The following is a 24,340-nucleotide window of genomic DNA, read 5'->3' on the forward strand; positions in this document are numbered from 1 at the left end:
AAAACTAATATGGAAATAAATATGTCAGTTTCTTTAAAAACTTAAATATAAACCTACCATATAAATCAGACATTCCACTCCTAGGTTTTATTTTTAACGAGGTAAGTATTTTTTTTATTAAGCATTTCCTTTTTTATAATTTTATTTTCTTTTTTCATCGTGAGAAGTACTCTTTACTCCCTGTTCCCTAATTCACCCATCCCTCTACTCACCTTTACTTTGGTAACCATCAGTTTGTTCTCCATAGTTAAGAATCTTTCTTGGTTTCTCTCTTGGTTTCTTTGTTCATTTGTTTTGTTTCTTAAATTTCACATGAGAGTGAGATTGTATGGTATTTGTGTGCCTCTGACTGACTAATTTTGCATAGCATTATACTCTCAAGCTCCATCCATGTTCTTGCAAATGGCAAGATTTCAATCTTTCTTATAACTGAGTAATATTTTATTGTATATATAAACCTCTTCTTATTTTTGTATTCATCTACCAATGGGCATTTGGACTAAATTCATAGTTTGGCTGTTGTAAACAATGCTGCAGTAAATATATGAGTGCATGTATCCCTTTGAATTAGTGTTTTTGTATTCTTTGTGTAAATGACCAGTATTGTAATTATTGGATTGTAGGTTAGTACTATTTTTAATTTTTTGAGGAATCTCCACATTCTTTCCACAATAGCCACAATAGTTTGCATTTTCACCAATAGTAAAAGAGGGTTCCTTTTTCTCTACATTCCTACCAACACTTGTTACTTATGTTTTCATCTTAGTTATTCTGACAGATGTGAGGTGATACTCATTGAAATGTTGATTTGTACTTCCCTGATGATGAGGGATGTTGAGCACCTTTTAACATGTCTGTTGGCCATTTGGATGTCTTCTTTGAAAAATGGTTATGTTTCCTGCCCATGGTTATTTTTTATATTGGTGTATTATTTTTTGGGTACTGAGTTGTATCAGTTCTTTATATATTTGAATAATAACTCTTTATTAGATAAGTCATTTGCAAATATTTTCTCCCATTCTGCAGGTTGCCTTTTAGCTTTATTGGTTTCCTTCACTGTACAGAGCTTTTTATTTTGATGTAGTCCCAATAGTTTATTTTTGCTTTTATTTTCCTTGCCTCCAGAAACCTCTCTCTAAAAAAAAAGATGTTGCTACAACTAATGTCAGAGACATGACTGCCTATGCTATCTTCCAGGATTTTTATGGTTTCAAATTTCATGTTTCATACTTAGATCTTTAGTCTATTTTGAATTTTATTTTTGTGTATGGTGAAATGAAGTGGTCAAATTTCACTTTTTTGCATGTAGCTGTCCAGTTTTTCCCACACCATTTGTTGAAGAGACTCTCTTTCTGTAGAAGATTAATTTACCATATAATTGTGGGTTTTTTTCTGGGTTTTCTGTTCTATCTCATCGATGTATGTGTCCATTTTCATGCTAGTACTAAACTGTTTTAGTTATTGTCACTTTGTAATATAACTTGAAGTCTAGATTTGTGATACCTCCAGTTTTATCTTTCTTTTTCAAATAGCTTTAGCTCATCTTGGTCTTTTGTGGTCCCATAAAGATTTTTAGGATTGTTTGCTCTAGTTCTGTGAAAAATACTGTTGGTATTTTGATAGGGATTGAATTAAATCTATGGATTGGTTTAGTAGGATAGAAATTTTAACAAACACAATATTTGTTCTTCCAACCAATGAAAATGAAATACATTTCCATTTCTTTGCATCATTTTCAATTTATTTCATCAGTGTTTTATAGTTTACAGAGTATAGGCCTTTCACTTCTTTGGTTAAGTTTATTGCTAGATATTTTACTGTTTTTAGTGTAATTGTAAATAATTTCACTTTCTGCTACTTCATTTTTTGTGTAAAGGAATGCAATGAATTTCTGTACATTGTTTTTGTATCCTGTGATTTTACTGAATTCATTTCTCAGTTCTAGTACTTTTTGGGTGGAGTTTATTGGGTTTTCTATAAATGGCATAACATCATTTGCAAATGGTGAATTTTACTTCTTCCTTACCAATTTTGATGTCTTTTATACCTTTTTGTTGTGTAATTGCTGTGGTTAGGTTTTCCAGTACTATGTTGAATAAAATGGTGAGACTGGTCATGCTTGTTTTTTCCTGACCTTATGGAAAAGCTCTCATTGTTTCCCCATTGAGGATGATGTTAGCTCCAGGTTTTTCATATGTGGCGTTTATTAGGTTGACATATTTAGTTGACAGTTTTTTTAATCATAAATGGATGCTGGACTTTGTCGAATGCTTTTTCTGCACCTATTGAAATTATCCGATAGCATTTATCCTTTCTCTTATAGATGTGACATATGTTGATTCGTTTGCCATTATGGAACCAGCCTTGCCTAGGGAGGATAAATATCACTTGATTGTGCGTGAATTATATTTTTCAATGTACTGTTGGATTCAATTTGCTAATTAATACCTTGTTGATGACTTCTTTATCTATGTACATCAGAGATATTAGCCTCCGGTTCTCTTTTTCCAGTGTCCTTATCTGGTTTTGGTATCATGGTGATATTGGCCTTGTATCATGAATTTAGAAGTTTTCCTTACTCTTGCATTTTTAAAAATAGTTTGAGAATAATAAGTATAAATTCTTCTTTAAATCTTTGGTAGAATTCACCCATAAAGTCAGTTATTTTCCTTTTCAGAGGGGAGGAGATTTTTGATTACTGATTTAATTTCATGGCTGACAATTGGTCTGTACAAATTTTCTATTTCCTTCTGCTTTGGTTTTGGTATGTTATATGTTTGTATTCAAAGAAAATGACAATGTATATCAACATAAGCAATTGTCTAAATATGTTTTAGCATATTTATTTGTGGTAGCTGGACATTGGCAACAACCCATCAACTTCTGAATAGAGAAATAAATTATGCTCTATCTATGCAATGTAATACTACTTCAAAGTAAAAGGTAATAATATCTCAATACAGCTAATAATTCAAAACTCTGAATAATTATACCAAGCAAAGAGCAAGATTAAAAAGTACGTACTATGTGATTGCATTTATATAAAATTCTAACAAGATGAAAACCAATCTATAGGGACAAAAATCAATAAGTGGTTGCTTGTCAACAGTCAGAGGAATGGCAGGATAGGATTAAAACAATTTTATTTGTATATTGTAGCACTGATGTCATGGTTGGTGATACTCATTTGGACCCAGCGTTGATCAGTGTCAATCAGCTTACCATCTGTGTTTGGGATGTGATATAAGCTGTGATTGAATATTAAAAAATAAAAAATAGAAATAGAAATAAATAAAAGCATTAAGTCTAAGAACATATATAAAAATAAAATATAAATATAAAAAATAAATAAATGCTCTATCTTCAAGGAACTAATGATGCTGAAAAGCAAACCTATAACATGTAAAAATAATAAAATAGACAATACATATAAATGATAAATTGAATGATGCTGACTCAGAGAACCTAAGGTTAGTTGTAAGAAGAAAAATATGATAAAGTTAAACCATTTAGGAAAGATTTTATTTAGGTGTTGAGGCTTAAGCTGAGTCTTGAAAAATGGTGAGTGAATTTGTCTTTCTTTGCCTACAAATACACAACCCTTCTTCTTAATGTTTGGGAAATTTTTAATTGTATGTTTTCCAGCAAGAAAACATCCAAATTCCCAAAGTAGAGATTATCTCCATGCCAACTGGCAAGAAGTTCACTGGCAAATGACTCCGTCTATCAAATGCTCTTACCTACAATTTTTCATATGTTCAAATTAGACAAAGATGGAGTAAATTCCTTAGTGGTGGTTGTGTTGTCTAAGTCTAGTTTTCCAGTCTCCCAGTGACTCTGAACTACTAATCAATTTCTCTTTTGCTTAATATAGTCAGCATCTGTTTATATTGCTTGCATTCAAGGACTTGGTTGACACTGCCAAATGTCATGTAGGTTCAAATCCATGCTAAGTTTATTTCAGGTTCAGGAGACAATGTGAATAAAGGGCTGTGACCTTACAATATATTCCTTGTATTTTAAAACAATTTAGTAGTTTTCAGTACAATTAATAACCTACATGATTATGTCTGAATTGGTAAGCATATCTGCGACAAGAACAATGAAGTAAACAGAGTGCTAATTAGACAACACCTGTCGCTAACAAAGATGAATGTGTATATTTTAGTCTTAAAATTTGAAAAAGCTTTGTACAACTTCATGGAATTAGGGACTGGAAGAAAGTTGTATTGTCAACACTTATAATGATAACAGAAGTTCCAACTGCTACATGGGCAGCCTTCTGTGTAGTAGCTTCTTTACTGGAAAATGAGAGTTGTAATATGGAAACAATCCTTGCTGAAGGTGATCATTTTACCATGATTTTGGAGTAAAGGGGAAAAGAGAGAAAATGCAACTGGAAATTAAATTTTAGATTCAGACATATTTTCTCATTATTCTTTTACTTTCTGCATAAGAGGAATAAATCTGCACAATATTTGAAGATGGAGTAGGCCTTGACTTTCCAAAGGATGTCCTGTGTCAAGGTAGCTACTAGTACTTTGGAGATGTAATTATTTGACTTCAAAACCTTGCTAAATGCCGGGTTGTTTACTATAGGAAGGGATGTTACTTGGTACTGCCTTATTGCAGCAATAATGGAGATCTTAAATATTTAAAAATACACTTTTGAGTCATTAACCCAGTCTTTAAAAATGATATTTTATTACTACAACCTGGAGCTGGAAAGCTTTATGATGAACTATAAAACTTATAAAACATTCAGCATAGTATAATATGAAAGCCCAAATACTATTTTAATAAACATTTAAGTCCGTCTAAAACCCATGTGTATTTTTAATTAATTTTATATCTTTTTCAGACTTGGCTGACCTGAAAGAGAAATTGCTGGAGTTCCATTCACTTTTCCACTATAACTGACCAGTTGGCTTCTGAAATTTGTGAATTCATTTCCACAGTGAAGGCTGAAGTTTTGATATGACTCTCTGAGCCTTTTGTTTCCGCTAGACCCATACATACCAGAAGTGCAGAGTTAACAGTGCATTTCACTCTGACTTCATCATTTACTAGTAAACCTAAATAGCATTTTCAGAAGAGTACATAATAAATGCATTTAGACACTGCAGCTGTTTTTTGTCTGTTTTCCAAACACATAATGTGCTAATTTGGAAAAAAATCAACAACAGCTGCAAATACATGTCAACAGCAAGGTCTTCAAGGGAAGGCCTTAATAGGTTTTGTTAATCAGTGGTGAACCAGGTGTGAATAAATAATTAACAGACTTGATAACAGAGCCCTGTGCCACCAGTGCTGTAGCTAAAGTTCTGATAGCCTTTCCCTTAAGCTTGGCATTTACTAGCAATATTTAAAGAGAAAATTACTTAATGGTAACCAATTCGTAAAAGCTAAAGTAAGATTTTTCTTTAAAATAACAGAGAATTGAATATGGATATCAGGTAAAAGAAAACTTCACATAATTTAGGATGCATTTTAATCCAGTAAATAAAAGTAGCTGTGTAATAATGCATTTCATTGGCATATAATCTGTTTTAAACAAAGAGCTATTGCCTGTTAGTTTAGAAATAATTAATCAAAATTGACCTCACATAGAACATGTCAAAGTATGTACTAACAGTCTGATTATTACATTTCCCCTGTAAAGATGAGGCATGCTGTTATATATAAGATACACAGTCTTTTTTCTTTTTCCCCGTTTTTTATTTATTTTTGAGAGACAGAGAGAGATAGCCCGAGCAGGGGAGGGTCAGAGAGAGAGGGAGACACAGAATCTGAAGCAGGCTCCAGGCTCTGAGCCAGCTGTCAGCACAGAGCCTGATGCGGGGGTCGAACCCATGAACCGTGAGATCATGACCTGAGCCAAAGCCAGATGCTCACCTGACTGAGCCACCCAGGCACCACCAAAAGATACACAGTCTTAACAGTAAGTGGCATGAAATGCATTCCAGACCTTTGTGGATGTTACCCTTAAATCTTGTGCTGTGTCAATAAACCTATGTGTATTTTAAACACCTACTATGTAAGGGGATAGAGTAAAAGCAAAAGACACGTTAATCTTATGGGGTATAAAATAAAATTGACAAAATCTTAACTTTTGTGGATATTAATGAACCAACATGACAAAGGAGTCATAGTTTTTTAAGAGAGTGGACTGTGCACTTGGTTTAGAATATGCTGGTGGTATTCAAAGAGTAGTCCCTGGCCCACTAAGAGCAGCATTGGCTAGGAACCTGTTAAAAAGGCAAGTTCTCAGGCCCTACCTCAAACCTACTAAATCAAAAATGTGGAGGCTGGAGACCAGAGATCTGGGGATTAAGAAGCCCATCCAGATGGTTTTGATGCTTGCTGAAATGTAAGCCTATTTGTCTGTTCTTGTCACTCACTCACATTACAGAGTAGTGTTCATTGTCATGTGCATGGTTTAAGGGCCACATCAGGGGACAAAAGCTGTTTAGTATCCCATGAACTCTGTCAGATGAGCCGCCAGCTATTGGTGTCATGTCACTCTTATGCTTTCTTAGAAAGTAAGAAAAAAGTCACTTGCTACTTGATCATTTTTCTGTTGATATAAGGAGTGTGTTGAAGAAAGGTCAGGTATGCACTGTTCCCAAAGGAAGACTGTTTTCTTCTTTTCCTAACTCATGGGTGTTGAGGAGATTAGAGGTATTTTGCTATATAAAGTTAAAGATGGAAGTTTCAATTCATGAGTCAAGTTACCATCGATTGCCCAAAACCTCACTTCTCTACAAATAGAGGGATTGATGTTGACCTGTCAACTGATTTGCAATCAGCAGAGTGCCTAAGAAGACAGTGGCCAGTGCTACTGGTTCACCAAGCCTTGAAGCCAGATGAAATGAACACATCAAATAACATTCAAGTTTGAGCCATCTTTGCCTTTCTCTCACACCCCAGCGACATTTTCTAGAATTTCAACTCTTCTAGTGGAAGATGAGGAGGGGAGGAAGGAGGCAAAGAATCCCATCCAGGGAGGCTCAGTTCTTCCCCAATAAAGGCTCCCACTCTCCCAAACTAGGTGGTATGTACTGAATGTGTTCTCTCCAGATTAATATGGTGAAGATCTGACTCCCCAGTGGGACGTTATTTGGGGATGGGGCCTCTGCAAAGGATCAGTTTTAGGTGAGATCATGAGAGAGTGGCACCCTCATAAGACTAGTGTCCTAATAAGAAAGGACACCAGACATCGTTTTTCCCCCCCATGTGCTTGCTATGATGAAGGGCCCGTGAGAACACAGTGAAAAGGCAGCCATCTGCAAGCTGGGAAGAGAGCCCTCCTCTGAACCTAACCATGCTCCCACTCTGATCTTGAATTTCTAGTCTCCAGAACTGTGAGAAAATAGATTTCTGTTGTTTAAGCCACCCAGTCTACGGTATTTTATTTCTGGGGCCTGAGCAGATTGACACATTAATTTGTCTTTGTTCCTTACTCATATGGGTACTCTTGGCTTTGGGGACAGAAGGTATCCCTATTTTCCTCCCATCTTCAGGAACCATTGCATTCTTTCGAAAACCAAACCCTTTCCCCCTTTGGATCCTCAGGTTCTATCTGAGAGGGTGAGGAGGAGGAGTGGGAAAAGGGTGTCTCAGTCAGACTTATGGGAAGGTGGCTGGTTGGTGGTTCTTTCAACTTATTCCCAACCAGGCTGCTTTGTCCCCCAGTTCAGCCCTTGATACTAAAGGCCATCCTGTTATCTTAGTTTGTGAATTTAGGCCAGTCACATAACTGTTCTGTTTCTTAACTTTTAAATATAAGTTGTTTCAGTAAATGAATGAGAGCCTATAGTAGATACTCAATAAATATCCTTTAATTAGTCTGAAATAAATGAACAGACAGACTTCATTAAAAGATGTCCTTAGTCATTAGGAGGAAAATGTGGTTAGGGTGTTTGGGTGGCTCCGTTGATTGGGCATCCAATTTCAGCTCAGGTCATGATCTCACAGCTCATGAGTTTGAGCCCTGTATACAGCTCTGTGCTGACAACTCAGAGCCTGGAGTCTGCTTTGGAATCTGTTTCTCCCTCTCTTTCTCTGTCTCTCCCCCACTTGTGCTCTGTCTCTCTCTCTTTCTCTCAAAAATAAAAAAATAAACATTAAAAAAAAGATTAAAGTGTGGTGAAAATGCTATAATTCTCAGGGAAGTTGTCTTTGAGTTAATGAATACAAACTAAATTTTGGAAGGCAGTGAAGGCAAATAAACATGATTTTATTCCTTTCTAATCTATGGAAAATGAGGAGTATTGTCTCAAAATAAGACAGCCCAAATTAGTCATAATAAAATTATAATCCCATATTTACTGCGAGGGTACCTGTAAGAGGCCAGGTGCTAATCTCTAAAATATATCTGTAATCCTCCCAACCACCCTGATGATGGGTACCATTAGAGTTAAGAGTTAAATTGCCTCTGAAAAATTCATTCATGCAAGTCCTAATACCTACTACCTGAGAATGTGACTTATTTAGAGAGAGCATCTTTGCAGAGAAAATCAAGTTAAAAGGAAGTCATTAGGGTAGACCTTAATTCAATATGATTGGGGTCATAATAAAAAAGTTAAATTTGGACAGGCAGAACCACAGAGAAGACACCATGCGAAGATGAAGGCAGTGATTGGGGTGATGTTCCCAGAAGCTAAGGAATGCCAAAGATTGCCAGACACCCATCAGAAGCTAAGATGCATGGAACAGATCCGCATAGCACTCATAAGGAGACAACCCTGCCAGTACCTTGATCATGGACTTCCAACCTCCAGAACTGTAAAATAATCCATTTCTGTTATTTAAGCCACCCAGTTTATGAAGCTTTGTTAATAAAGCTCAGAAGACTTATATAATGAATATCCCTATTTTATTTATTTATTTTTTTAATGGTTTTAATTTATTTTTGAGAGAGAGACAGAGCGAGTGAGGGAGGTAGCAGAAAGAGAGAGGCAGAAAGAGAGAGAATCCAAAGCAGGCTCCAGGCTCTGAGCTGCCAGCACAGAGCCCGACGTGGGGCTCGAACCCACAAGTTGTGAGATCATGACCTGAGCCAAAGTCTCAGGACATCAATGGACGCCTAACCAACTGAGCCACCCAGGCACCCCTAAATGATGACACTGGGTCTAAAAACTCATTAAAAGATGGTATGGCAGACTTACTCCAAAGTGGCCCCCATGATCCCTCTTCTTGTTAATGAACACAAGAGAATTCTTCTCTCATCCCTACTCTTTAAATGTGGGTAACCCTGATTTGCTTCTAACCAGAACAAGGATGATGGCACTTATGTGATTGATTATCTATACTGGATTATATATATGTTACATAAGATTGTAATATCTGTTTCACTAAAGGACTCTCAGTCTTTTGCTAGCTTGAAAAAACAAGAGGAAGACCCAACTAGGCCATGCCTAGACCATTGAATTTGGAAACTGTGAGATAATAAATGTGTGTGTTTTTTAAGCCATTTTTTATCCCTTTTGAGTTTGTGATAATTTTATAGCACTAGATAACTAATACAACAGGTGGTATTACCTCCTTAAAACACTGCTGTAGGCAGATAAAGAAAATGCCCATCCAGGTTCTTTTGCATAAGGTACTGAAGGGAAATTCTAGAGGTTTTCTGTTTGTTTGTTTGTTTGTTTGTTTGTTTTTGAAATCAGCATTTCAATGTAGAGAAAGAAGGCACCAGATTTAAGGACCACGGTGAAATATGAATTCTGGATTTATAGTTATAACATTTGATTTTAAGCTCCATCACTGCTACACACACACACACACACACACACACACACACACACACATATATATGTAATTATGTTAAAAGCTTCTTCTTTTCTACTTCTCTACTTCCTTTTACTCTCTGACCAAGCTATATGGGCTCTGAGTGCTAGCAAGAAGTTCCATATAATTCAAAGGCAAATGATTCAAAGATCTTTGGGTGATCTGAGGTGGTGGTTAAACTCCCAACATCTACACAAGCTTTGAAGTGAAAGACATTTGGGAAATCAAACCAAAAGATGGGTTATGTAGATCCCTGTGAAGTTATAGGAATGTGGCCATGCTGATTTTCTCTGTAGTTCAAGAGAGATTTATTGCAGTGGATTTTCAGAAAACTTATATGAGAATTTATTGTTCATTTGTAAGTGAGAGTCGTCACTCAACAGTCACTAGGATTGGAGTATTCTGTTTGTATGTCTGTTCCCCCTTAGTCTCCTCACAAGCGTGGCCTGAGAGCAGGGAACACATAAGCTCAGACCTTGAATATATTGGACCATAACTGAGTTAAATGAATTAACAAATGATACAGGTACTGAATCTGTATTTTAGTGACAGTAAAAATTATAGCACAGTATTATATATCTTATATAGCTCTATAGCATTATTTTGAGCTTCTCTAAATCTCTGGTCTGTAAGATGTGTGTTTACAGCTCACTCTCTGCTACCATTTTATTATATATATTCTAATCTACTTTTTCAAAAGTAATACTTTCAATTTACTGGCCTGACTACCTTAGGGCTATACATTCTTTGATGAACTTGGTGTCATTTTAACTACATAGCAATAGTAAAATGAAATTGATAATTTTGAGCTCAGGCTTGGTAGACAGTAGAACAACTCTTGTGCCAGATCCTGAAAACATAAAGAATTAATGCCCCAGGAGGGCTGAAATTATAAGGAAGTCCTTACAAGATCTGAGCTAGTAGGTAAGTAAGAGAGAAAACCGGGAAAGAGCACCCAGCTTCAGTGAAGAAGTCGGCTCACCCTCAACATTTCTTTATAGAAAGCAGTTAGGATTCTGGTGGGGGGAAGCAACAGGCAAGATACTTGTTTTAAAGCTGTATTGGCATAGTGATTTATATTAGAATGAAAAGAATCACTTGTCTACACTAAAGAATGTTTGTTGGTAGGAAATGAAGAGCCGGTGTCTACAAAATCCCTCTTGTTAGCATTCCTTTGTGGGCTGTGTAACCTTTAGCAAATCTCAACTCTTTCATTTGTAAAATGAGGATAATAATAGTGTATAGCTTATAGGATTGTTGTAAATTAAAGCAATGTACATTTGATGCTTAGCGTGATACTTGATATATAGTAATTGATCAATAAATTGTGTTTTTAAGATATGTTATTGATCAAGAATCTAAAAAGTGGTAGTTTATCAAATAAGCCACCACCACATGTACACAAAACTGAACATAATACTTGGGAACTTATCAATTTCTTTCTGAAGAGTTTTATATTTTCTTATGGATAAAAGTGGTCTTGTATGCCCAGTTATGTATAAGAAATAATTGATAGTCACTGGCATATATAGGTGTACTTTGTTTCAACAAGAGGTGTGTGTTTTGGAGGATGACAGGGATGTTTACATTCACTTTAACCAGTCTAGAGATGTTCTATTTCTGATTTTGTTAGTGGAATCTGAGTGCTCTGTTGGTTTCCAAACACGATGAGGCAGATTTCAAACTCCCATTTATTTTTTAAAAACCCATGTACATATTGTCTTTCTTATACATCTACAAAATCTAGTTTTCAAACAGTGCACATGTGCATATTACTGAGCTAAAACCATCCATCGCATAAGTGATACTTAGCAGATAAACAACACACATTAACATTTAAACAAAAATGAGTTTTGCCCCATCACATTGCCTACTTCTGATATAAGAACAGTGAGAAAGAGGCACTGAACAAAAACACCTATCAGGAAACATGATTGAACCTGTAGTAAAAAGCTGGATTCCTGTGATGGGGAAATGTTTTATAATGAGGTGTGACTGAGTTAAACACCTGGTGGTTGCAATATCAAATTAAATCACCCCTTTTGAACTCAATTTCACTTATGAAGTAACTGTATTTTTTTTAAACACACAGTGAAAATAAACTCATCACCATAATGGTGCCAAAGCAGTGCTAAGGTAAGGGGAAGTTGATTTCAAGGCCACATTGTCATCTCTTCCTATTTAGTAAGGCCACATTCCATCTTTGTGTTTATTAATCTCCAAATTAATTTTTAGTAAACTGCTCAATAGTATCTGTCTTTACTCACATTATTTCCAAGTGTGAACTACCTATTTGCATGATATTCCTTCTTTTATTTAGTCTCTTTTAATGGATAGGTGTCTTAGTCCAGTTGAGCTGCTATGACAGAATGCCAAAGACTGAGTGGCTTATACATAATAGAAATTTATTTTTATAGGTCTAGAGGCTGGGAGGTCTAAGATCAGAGCACTAGCTGATTCAGTGTCTGGTCGGCGAGAGCCTTGTTCCTGGTTTGTAGATGGCCAGGCTCACTTTATGTCTGCTCATGGAAGAAGGGGACAAGGGGGCTCTCTGGGGCCACTTTTATAAGACACTAACCGCATTTATGAGGGTTTCGCTCTCATGACCTAATCACCTCTGCTGTCTCCTTATACCATCATGTTGGGGGGTCAGAATATCAATCTAAGAATTTAGAGGATGTGGCATTAATGATTCAGGCCATAATAGTAGATGGTCAAGATTATAATAATCATAATAAGCAATACTACTATGAATAATTATATCTAACATCTAGGAAATGCTTTCCTTATAGCAGGAGTCATCCTAGATCTTAATATACATGAGTCAGTTTCATAAGGAAGACCCAACATGTTGCTTGCCCCTTCAAAGCTAATAAAAACTCCCACTTCATAAAGCTACCCTCAACCCCTCAACATAATCTATTATCATCTGGCTGCCAAAAAACAGCAGTTCCTGAGACGGCTATGTTCTCTTCCACCTCTGAGCTCTGGCCGTTGTGGAGAACTCTCTTTATTCTCTTACTTCAAATTCAATCATTTCTTAGAACTGGTTTTAGATATCACTCTCTTTAGGGAAACTTCTTTCATCCTCTAAAACCATAATGCAAACTTTTTCTTTGGATTCACAGAGTGGCTATTCACCCCATCTCAGCACTTACCAGGATGGAAACCCACTGGCATATGTTATGCTCATTGATAATAGTGACTATCCCTATTTTACCATTTGTAGTGAAGTGCCAGGGCACAGTGGATGCCAATACATATTTGCTTACACAATGAATAATTAGATTTATGACTTTTGTAATCTCATTTGGGTTACTTTCCAAATCATTCCTGGGCTATGGAACACGACACAGATTGGAGAGGGAGTGAGTACAGTAGGGTAGGAATATTCAGTCACAATGAACAATTTGCTTTTTGTGAAAATCCTAGATAAATTGAAGAAAGGATAAGGAAATAGATCCCAGAGCAGCAGACGGTTAATTCTAAGGATATTGACTTTTAAATGTCCTTAGTAAGGGTTTTATTTTGCCCTTTAGTTATTGAGGGATTTTTAAGTCCATTTAAAAAGAATTGCCAAAAATGTATTAGTATGAGTGGTTCAAAGATAATGGTAAGGACATTGGACAAACAAAAGCCAGAAACAAAGAGCAACTTCAAAATAAAATAAAAATGCAAAATGATCATCTGAGCTTCACGGACCTGTTGAATGAGCAGTCAGACTGCTTACATTTCTGCAAGATATATTTATCTGTTTTGTAAGAGTGAAGTTTTAATGTTAAAACTAACTCTAAGCTTCTTTGTTTTTAATGGGCTTTTGATGATTAATAATATCTTTTGTTTGAATGCTTGGAGGACTGGTATTTATATAGGAATCAAGTAGTGTTTAAATAGCAAACAAATTCTGTGAATATTTAATCTACAGCTTTCAGAAATCAAATATAGAAATAACCATATATGTTTTTTAAAATAAATATTGAACACAAATCAAAATGATGTGTGCTGTAAATGGCATGCATTATTTATAGGATCGATTACAATCAGAAGTATTACATATGCACGTATATCAATTATGTTAAATAGATTTCAGATATTTAATGACTAAAGACTTTCATAGCAGCCTCATAACTAATTATAAAATGAACAAGTCATTATCCATCTTTCTAGATGTTTCTGAAATATCTTTGAATATTTAGCATTGTTTTGAGCAAGATGGTATATATTAGTTTTATACATTTGACAGCAAACTAAATTTATTAATCAAATAGATTTGCATTCATTTTGTCACGCTGTCATACCTAGGATGATTCAAGTGTGGAATTGTATGAAAGAATGTATGAAAGTCATCCTCAAGATGACTGAGACTTTGAACCTCCGGTTCTGCTGAAATACTAATGCTTTGAAAGTCTTAGCAGCATTTCCTACCCCATACATCTTGTGTTCACATTTAATAAATGATACTGCAACTATGATAAATAATGATTAGAACAGAGTAAACTTTGTTTTTTTCTAAGTATCAAGAAAAAAACAAATACAAATTTAAATTTGATATTGGCACTTCTGTTTATCTTTTAAATATAAAGTGATTGCCTTTTTAAAAATTAGGGTTGACATGTAAGCTTTTTGTCATTTTTCTTCCTTCATGTTCCTGTGATTGATGTTAGGAGATCATCACTGTGGGGGCTAAAACACGTGGGCTTTGATAATGATGTCTGGCCTATTGTATGTGCTCAAGAAGCATTCATCGCATAGATAGATATTCAAAAATCTTCCTCCCACTTATTTTTGTAAAGTTGGGCAAATACCAGTTTCCTTTGGGAAATGAAGATAATAGTTGTGATGTTTAATGATCTATTATATTTGGAAAGTGCTTACATTAAAAGTCTTTTTTTTTTTCTTGCTACCACTTCTCTTTGGTACCAGGCACTTATCTTTTTTTTTATAGTAGTTTATTGTCAAATTAGTTTCCATATAACACCCAGTGTTTCTCCCCACAAGTGCCCCCCACCATGACCATCCCCCCTCCCCCTCTCCCTCTCCCCCTTCAGTCCATGGATCGTCTCCAGTATTCAGTAGTCTCCCTTGATCTGTGTCCCTCGCTCTTCCTCGCTCTCTTTCCCCCTTCCTCTCCCCTTGGTCCTCTGCCAGGTCTCTCCTGTTAGACCTATGAATGCAAACATATGGTATCTATCCTTCTCTGCCTGACTTATTTTGCTTAGCATGACACCCTCACGGTCCATACACTTTCCTACAAATGGCCATATTTCATTCTTTCTCATGCCATGTAGTACTCCATTGTGTATATATACCACATCTTCTTGATCCATTCATCAGGTGATGGACATTTAGGCTCTTTCCATGATTTGGCTATTGTTGACCGTGCTGCTATGAACATTGGGGTACATGTGCTCCTATGCATCAGCACTTCTGTATCCCTTGGGTAAATCCCTAGCAGTGCTATTGCTGGGTCATAGGGGAGTTCTATGGATAGTTTTTTGAGGAACCTCCACATTGTTTTCCAGAGTGGCTGCACCAGTTTACATTGCCACCCTGAAAGCAGGGAGTTTCTTTAAGGAGAAGAAACTCTGTTTCATGGCACAGTTTACAGGTGGCAAAGCATCTCAGAAGCAGCTTGCTATAAACCATTGTTACATAAATGTGCCTCTTTAAAGGGCAAATCACTCTTGATACTTCATGAAATCAAGCATATTCTGACTGTAAACTTCCTCGCCAAAGCTTACTGTGAGAAAGCGACTCAAGATTTCGAGAGAACAGAGCTGCTGGGGGAGCTCTCTGGAAGGCACGGACAATCTAGCGACTTGGTGTATTTGAACAGAAAAAAATTATTTAAAATTGTGCCAAACATACTACAGTCACATCAAAAGACATCCAGCTGCCATACCCAAATGTTGTCTAAGCTGTACAATTGTGAGAAACATTGTATTTTTGTTTTGTTTTGATATTTTTAAATGTTTATTTTGGGCAAGAGAGTACATGTGTGTAAGGAGTGGGGTACAGAGAAAGAGAGGGAAAGAGAGAATCCCAAGCAGATTCCATGCTCAACCTGGAGCCACAACCACAGGATCGTGACCTGAGCTCGGATCGAGTCTGATGATCGGGCCGCCTGGGCGGCTCAGTCGGTTGGGCGTCCGGCTTCGGCTCAGGTCATGATCTCATGGTCTGTGGGTTGGAGCCCCGCGTTGGGCTCTGTGCTGACAGCCTGGAGCCTGCTTCGGATTCTGTGTCTCCCTCTCTCTCTGACCCTCCCCTGCTCGCACTGTGTCTCTCTCTGTCTCTCAAAAATAAATAAGAGACATTAAAAAAATTTTTTAAAAAGCATCCTGAGAGTTTCTCTGGGTAAGAAACCACTTAAAAAAAAAAAAAAAGAGTCGGACGATTAACCAACTGAGCCATTGGGCTGCATTGTATTGTTAAACACAGAGGTTTCTTAACCCTGTTGCTGCGTATTAGATATTTTCCTTCATGGAATCAAATAAAATCTATGGATGGCATGACATATGGCATACAAAGGTCGGATTTAGGTAGTTTTGATAGTTCTCTTTTTCCAATATTATTTACATTAAAAGTTTCATGGAAGCATGAGGAATAATATATTAAGGAAGTTAAAATATTTCTGCTTAAGTTTCAGTAGTTCCATTTTAAATCAACTATGAATCTGTCCGTTTTTTTTTTCTTCTGGGAATGCATGTAGCCCTTTTGTTTTGTTTTGTTTTGTTGCAAGGCACATGCTCATTCATATTGTTACTAAATGGTAGAGGTTCCTTCCACTCACCATATTTTTTCTTGAATTGTTCTATAAGCAAGTTCATTTTTTTTAAAGTGTGTAACTTCTCTGCTTTTTATATTAATGTTATTTAAATATACTATAAAATTTGTGTTAAACATAGTACCAGTCCCACAGAATACGCCCAAGAAATAAATGTTTGAATTATTATATAACCTTGAAAAGACAACTAGCTATGGCTAAAAATTTAATTGGATGGTATGAACAGAATTTGTTTTCATTGGAAGTTAACCCATCAGTGTGGAAGTAAACACTAAAATACTTGAATGAAAAGAACCCATGTGATGGCATTGCATGGATTCTGTGTGGTTTGGGTGGTTACCCCAAATTTTCTTACTCAGCTTTACCTTCACAAGTAATGGAGAAACTCACTTCTGGTGAGGGGCAAGTTCCCACACGGATTGAAGGCCTTTTTCAGAAATGTGGTTTCCCTTTAAGGTAAAGACATGTCTTTCCTGTATATAAAGATGACCTAGCAATTACTGAGCTGACATTTATTGTGGCCATAATTCTTCATGCTTGATATTATCTACTTCCCAATTCATTTTAAAATACATATCTTTGTCGATGAGGGTTAAAAATCTCAGAGAGGAAATAACTTTTCCCAAAGTCACACTGATGTTGAGAGGGACAGTTAAACACCGAGCCGAGGTGTGTGCAGTCCAGGTGTATTTGAGCTAATGATAGTGCTATACACCGTGTCTAATTCACTGTTATTTCTTAGAATACATATTCAGATTTCCTTTTGCTGACTCATTGCAGAATGCCTCTGATTAATGAAATTCTCCATGTAGGTCTTACAAATGAATGTTTCAACACCACAAAATCTTTGTGTGAAAAGTCTTGGCTCACACACCTCTTGTTTTAGCAGAAAGGTAGTATCTTCAAATTTAAGGAAACTTTTATGGATTTATTAGATTTTTTTCCCATATTTATGCTTCAATTTTCAAGCTTGTTTATTCAGTTTGATTTTGTTCTGTTTTGTTTTAAAGTCCTCAAGGTCTTCTCACACCTTGTTGCTCTATAATAGGCCAAGGATCAGCATCAAGGGCATTCTATGAGAGCATTTTAGAAATGCAAACCATTAGGTCCCATCCAGACCCACTGAATCAGCACCTGCCTTTTATCAAGAGTCTCAGGTGATTCATAGGCCCATTAAAGTTAGAGACTCACTGCTCTAGCATGCCATCAGAATGTTTTAAACGGCCTTGAGAATGAGAGAGAAGATACAAGTGTCATAATCTCTCAAGGATCAACAACTCAGTCTATTTCAATATGCCTATGCTTGCAAATGGGAACAGAAGTGATTTTATAAATAATCAGCTGTCAGTCCCACACTGGTCTCAGCCCCACTAATGCTTACTTCCCTACAGCTGAGGTCACTGGATTTCCATCTGTAGGACTCCCTCACTTTGCCTCCTATTTCTGGGATCCACCCTTATCTAAGAAAGGAATGGCTTAACAAATCCAATTTTGTATTCTGCGGCTGAATCTCAAGTCATCTGCAAGGGTTTCTAGCTCCTGTAGCTTATGTAAATTGGCTTCAGTATCCTTCACTGCTCCTCTGTCTTCTAGCTAATAGTAACTCATCTATGCAGCTTTCTCTCTCAAGATTTGTAATTCCTTTTCTTTTTTCCATCCCTTCTGGTGTCTGGTACCTGTTGACCTATGCTTTTGATAAGAATTAACCTCTTGGATTTCCTGGTGACTCAGACATTCTATTATTTGGCTTTGATATCCAATTCTGACAAACTATACAGGCACTAATTAGTGCTATGCTTTCCCCAAAACAGAATATAACAAATATATATTGTTATTATTATTATATAGTTCTGATTGATATTTTAAAAATGTACAGATTAATTCTGAATGTAGAAAAATTACATGTCTGACTTTCCTAGAACTCTAATATTCTGTCACTTTTTCATGATCAAGAGTTTATTTTTCAAAACATCAGAACTTGGAAAAGTGTGGTAACTGTGGGTATTTTAGACACTTTATTCAGAATCCACTAAGAGCAGAAGATATTATTAATTCATTATGTGAAATGGAAGTTTTGGCAAAAACAAAGGCTATGAAACATTAGAAAACAAGTGCTAAAGGTCATTCAGAAAATTATATACAAAAGGTAAAGATTTAAGTGTTAGGCCTGTTATTTGAATGTGTAGGAAATAAAATCAACCTTAAATCTTTGCTGCTGGACTTTTTACTTGCCCAGGGGGAGTACCATTTTGAAAATATCTTGCTTTTCATGGATATGTCTATCTCAAACTGTTTACAATGAAGAGAGAGCATCAGATTTTTCTAGAAACCTACTTCTGTGCCTGACTTTTCCTTTACTCTTTGCTTTAGAACTACCTAAATGCTGCCTGAGGTCTAACATTTTAGAACAAAATACATTCATTTCTGTCATGTTACATTTAATTACTTCTATTGCCAGTCTGCCCTCTGGGATTCACAGCACCCTCACCTTTTCCACAAAACACAAAGCAGAACAACACACACACACACACACACACACACAAAGCCCCTCCACTTTGATTAGCCCCAAACTATATTACCATCATTGTCTTCTCTCTGGCTTCTCAGTGTCCATCTGTTCTGTTTCCAAATAGTTCTGAGTATGGTTTTCAGATCACCTAGAATGCCTCTTGCTCCAATCATGTATGTTTCTTTAGTGAACTTACCAACTTCCACAAAACAGAAAATTAATTCAAACTTCTCCACCTATTAACAATAATAACAATGAAACAAACAAAAGCATTTAGAATGGAAGGTTTTATGTATGTATGCCTGTTTTTATGTATGGATTACATTTATGGGTCTGTCTATCTCTATATATTTGTACACATGTATAGCAACATACTATTAGTACACAGATCAATGCATTTTCATAAACTGAACATATACAACCAGTTCCCAGGTCAAAAAAAAAGAGGACACTTCTGCACACTCCTTTATAATCACTATGTATTAAGGCTAAAATTGGATTCAGAATTTCCCTTTATACTGTGCTCAACACCCCATGAGTCATGATAGGTGGATTATAAAATTGAACGTTTTCATTTTAATGCCATATATCCATGAGGCCATTGCAACTCTACTAAACCTTACATTTATTCATTATCTGAATAATTTCATTATTCATTAATGAATGATGATGATGATGAATAATGAAATGTAATTCAATAATTACCTTTATTCATTATCTGAAATATTGTCTTTTCCTTATGGTGAGAGGAATGAATTATGGAGAATTTCAGGTAACTGAGAACTGATATTGTTCATATTCTTTTAACCATCTTTCTCTCTATTCTACCCAACTCATGTATTTGCTTATAGTTGGCACCATTTTCTAGTTTACAGCTATAGACATAATCACCCTCAACAAGTGCTATTGATTGCATGCCTGCTATGTATTAAATGCTGTATGTAGCACTGCAAATCAAACAGTACAAACAGGAGATACGGATTTGACCCACAGGGTATAAATTCACGTTGGAAGATATTACAGGGATTTTGCTTAAGGCTACTTTCCCCTATTTGTCTGAACTATGCTTTCAAAATTGCATGTATGGCTTGTACCAAGGATTTTGGCCCACTCTTAAAGTTTCTCTCTCTTTCTCTCTCTCTCTCTTTTTTTTTTTTTTTACAGAATTTTAAGACAGCCAGAAAATATTTATTATGTCTTCAATTTTTTATGTTGTCATATCTAAGACATTTTGCATAATCCCAATTGACAAACTTATTCTTTAGTATTTTCTAAAAGTTTTATAGGTTAGGATTTACATTTAGGTCTATGACCATTCTGAGTTAATTTTTGTATGTGAGATTTTAATATGAATATGATATAGGAATCAAAATTTGACTTTATTTGATTTGCATATGGATATCCAATTGTTCTATACCAATTTGTACAAAAGAATGATCATTTTCCACTAAATTGCCTTCTGTTGTTTTGCTAAAAATCAATTGTCCATATACATGTGGGTCTATTTCTAACTATGTTTTTTTATCTTTCTGTCTTTATTCCCAAACAACTTGTTAATTACTGTAGTTTTATAATAAGCATTGAAATCACATAATGTTACTCCTTAACATTTTTGTTCTTTTTAGTATTTTAGATGTTGTAGGTTCTTTGCATTTCCATGTGCATGTTAGAATCAGTTTGTCATTTTCTACAAATAAATCCTGCAGTGATTTTGATTGGGATAACACTGGATCTATAGATCACTGGGGAAAATTAATATCTTAACAATATTAAGGCTTTTGAACTATATTATTTCTTTTATTTGGGTTTTTAGTTGATCTCTACAATGTTTTCTCCTTTTCAGCTTATCAGCTTTGCACGTCTTCAGTTAGATTTAGGCCTTGTATCTTATAGTTTTTGAGACTAATGAAACAGTGTTTCTTTTTAAATCAAATAACAGAACTTTGTCATAGTTATTTAAGTGTTTGCTTTGAGGTTTCTAGTGTATATGTCTTTAACCTATCACAGTTTAGTAAGTGATATTATGCTACTTCTCAAATAATATATAAAACTTAAAACAGTATACTTCCATGTCTATCTCTTTCTAACACTCATCTTCCCCACCCAGACTTAAACAAAAACAAAAACAAAAAACACCACAAACAAAAAAAAAACCCAACACAACACAACAACAAAAAAATCCTGGTCACTCTGGTACTTTGTCTTGTGAACCTAGCTGCCTTCATCTTTTTGGACTCTAGCTCTGTCTTCTCATTTCAATATCTCAAGGCTCCACCTGGCTTTCCTTTCATTCCTTTAAGGAAATGTCTTGGTACTCACGGGGTTTAACCTCATTGGTTTTCTGCAGTAGGCTCAGTAAAAGTCCCCCAAAATGGCTACTCCTTAATTTCCAGAACCTGTGAATGTTGCCTGATGTAGCAAAAGGGACGTTGCAGGTTTAATTAATTTAAGAGTCAGTCTTGCAGTGGGGAGATTAACTTACTTTACCCAGGAGTGCCCAATGTAGTCACAATGCTCTGTATAAGAGGAAAGAAGGTTCAGGGTTAGAGAAGGCAGTGAACTGTTGGAAGCACACAGGAGTGCAATGCTTTGAAGATAAAGCCAGAGGCTATAACCAAGGAATGTTGGTGACCACTAGAAGCTGAAAAAGGCAAGGAAATTGATTTTCCACTCAACCTCAATAAGAAATTAGCCCTGTTGGCATCTTCATTCTAGTAGAGTGAAATTAATTTTGGACTTCTGATCTCCAAAACTGTAAGAGAATACATTTTTATTATTTTAAGTCTCTAAGTTTGTGATAATTTATTACAGATCTTAGAGGAAACTACTGCATTTCACATCTTTCAAGGATCACTTTCTTTTTACGGCTGATGTCCCAACACCTCAAACACCATCATTTTATGTACTATGTTTGCTTTTAGCTATTCTGGGTTGGAGGGTAAATGGGATTTCTGTTACACCATCTGAACTGGAAGTGGAAATCCAAATACATTTGGTAATTTTCAGGGGAGAAAGCAACAGCAGTTCCTTAATTCATTGAAGAACCGTGCATGGAATTTCTTGTTTTATGGATAAAAACTACTTTAGTATTCTGAAGTGTATGAATTTTATGCCATTGATGAATTGATGGTAGGAAAGATGAATAGCATAAAGATGATGTCTTCATATAATAGAAAATAAAAGAGAACAATTCAGTCTGCCATTTAGTGGAAATAGCATTCTATGGTGGAAAGGCAAAGGCCTTTGGCGTTAGACTTTGCTTGTTTCCTGATGTTACTTTTCTGTGAGTGAAGCAAGACCTAAACTCCTCTGAGGCTTGCTATTTGCCATTTATAAAACAGGGATAATGTTCAGCGATTGATACAAATCATGAATGTAAAGGGATTAGCCTAGTGCTTGGCTCATAGTAAGAGTTTAATATAATGTAAGTTTCCTGATTCATAATTTCATCTAATAAGAAAGTGAAGCATCAGATAACAGGAATTATGGGAGCTGGCTATCAGCTGCTCTTAAACAGTGAGCAGGGAAAGGAAAAGGATAATTCGATGCACTGGGACTCTTGCAAGAAGCTCTTGAAGGAAAGCTGCAGTGCTAAGGAAGTGATTGTAAATGTCTATATGGTAAGTCATATTCCGTAGTTAAAGTTGAGACTTGAGTTCCTCCTAAGCGTTTTTCAAATCGGAACTACCCTTTAGTTTCAAGGCTGGTCTAGAATAAAGCCAAAACCGAGAGCCAAGAGTCTTTTGTTCCAAAGAAAATACTTAGAATGATTTGGTTAATTAACTTCAAAGTAAATCCAAAATGGTTTGGCCTGCTCTAGCCCCTGATGGAGCCACCTTCTCCCCAGTGAGCTCTGGGCCTCACATAAAAGGAAAACACTGTGCACTGAGCTGAAGGCCCAGCACTGATAATTTTAGCTCTGGAGCCACAGAACTTCACAAACCCTGCATCTTTTATCCTGGTTTCCTTCTCCCATCCTCTGACCTCAGCTCTGCCCATCTGCTGCTGAGCCACTGTTTTTATCTTCTGCTTACCTCTGTGATTCTACACACATTGATCCCATTGGTAACTTTCGGCCTAGGTCTGTCCAGGGATTTCTCCCATTCTTTAGAAGTTTCCTGAAATCAAAGGAGGAAGTCACATAAAGGTTATCTTACAGAATTAGATAAAATTGAAATTTCATGTCCTATAACTTTCCTCGGATCTAAAAATGATATCTTGTACTGACTTAGAGGTAAACTATCTGGTTTGAATCCTTACCCATTGGCCTTTAGCTGTTTAACTTTGGGAAAGTCACTTAGTTTTTCTTAGCATTAGCTCTTTTATATGTAAAACAGAATTATGGTACCTCCTTCATCAGATACCTGTAAGGATTAAATGGCTAATATATGTAAAAACACTTAAAACTGTGTCTGGTGCATAATAAGTGCTAGACAAATTTATAATTATTAGTATTGCAAAATGTATGCAAATATATTTTGATAGTTAACAACTACATCCTGCATTTATTATTTTGCAAATTTACATTTAAAGTATTAGTCAAAACACACAAAAAACTAAAAAATATATAGTGAATTTTAGGGTTTCTTTCCTCATGAACGCCTAGATGTTTTACCCAGATAAGAATCCTTTTGCTGCCATTATCAGAGACATAGAATTATAGACCTCTTGGCCATCACAGAACTGCATTTGTAAATTCAATGTCCTAGAATATGCATAGGGATCGGATCAGACAATTCATAACGTTTGCATCACTGGTTTTTGTTTTTTAATTCATTAAGAGAGATGTAAATTCCCATAGGAATAAGCTATATGAAAAGCACATGTTGCTTATTTATAAATGAAGATTCAAGAAAAGATCTGTTCAAAATGTAGTGTGCCTCCACATCAGCTAGAGATCTTGTGAAAAAGCAGATTCTGAATCAAAAAATTTTGAGTGAGGTCTGAACTTCTGCATTTGGCACAGGCTCACAGGTTGTGTGCTGTGCTGCTGGTTCTTGAACCACACAAGCAGCAAGATCATCAGATGTAGGGAATCAGAGGAGTGAGTGGCTAATAACTGAACCTCATTAGCGATTTTGAAGTCCATGTTGGTCATCAGGTGCATCTCTTACACACATCTGAGAGGAACATATTCTGTGCTTGTGAAGTTCTTTATAAATTATGTTAGTAGACTATGTCTCTTGGATGTCCTGTTTCTCCTAATGTCGATTTCACCCCATTGATCATTTCACTTACATGGCATATTCTGA

The sequence above is a fragment of the Suricata suricatta genome, chromosome 1, assembly GCF_006229205.1.
Source record: "Suricata suricatta isolate VVHF042 chromosome 1, meerkat_22Aug2017_6uvM2_HiC, whole genome shotgun sequence".
Classification (NCBI taxonomy): Eukaryota; Metazoa; Chordata; class Mammalia; order Carnivora; family Herpestidae; genus Suricata; species Suricata suricatta.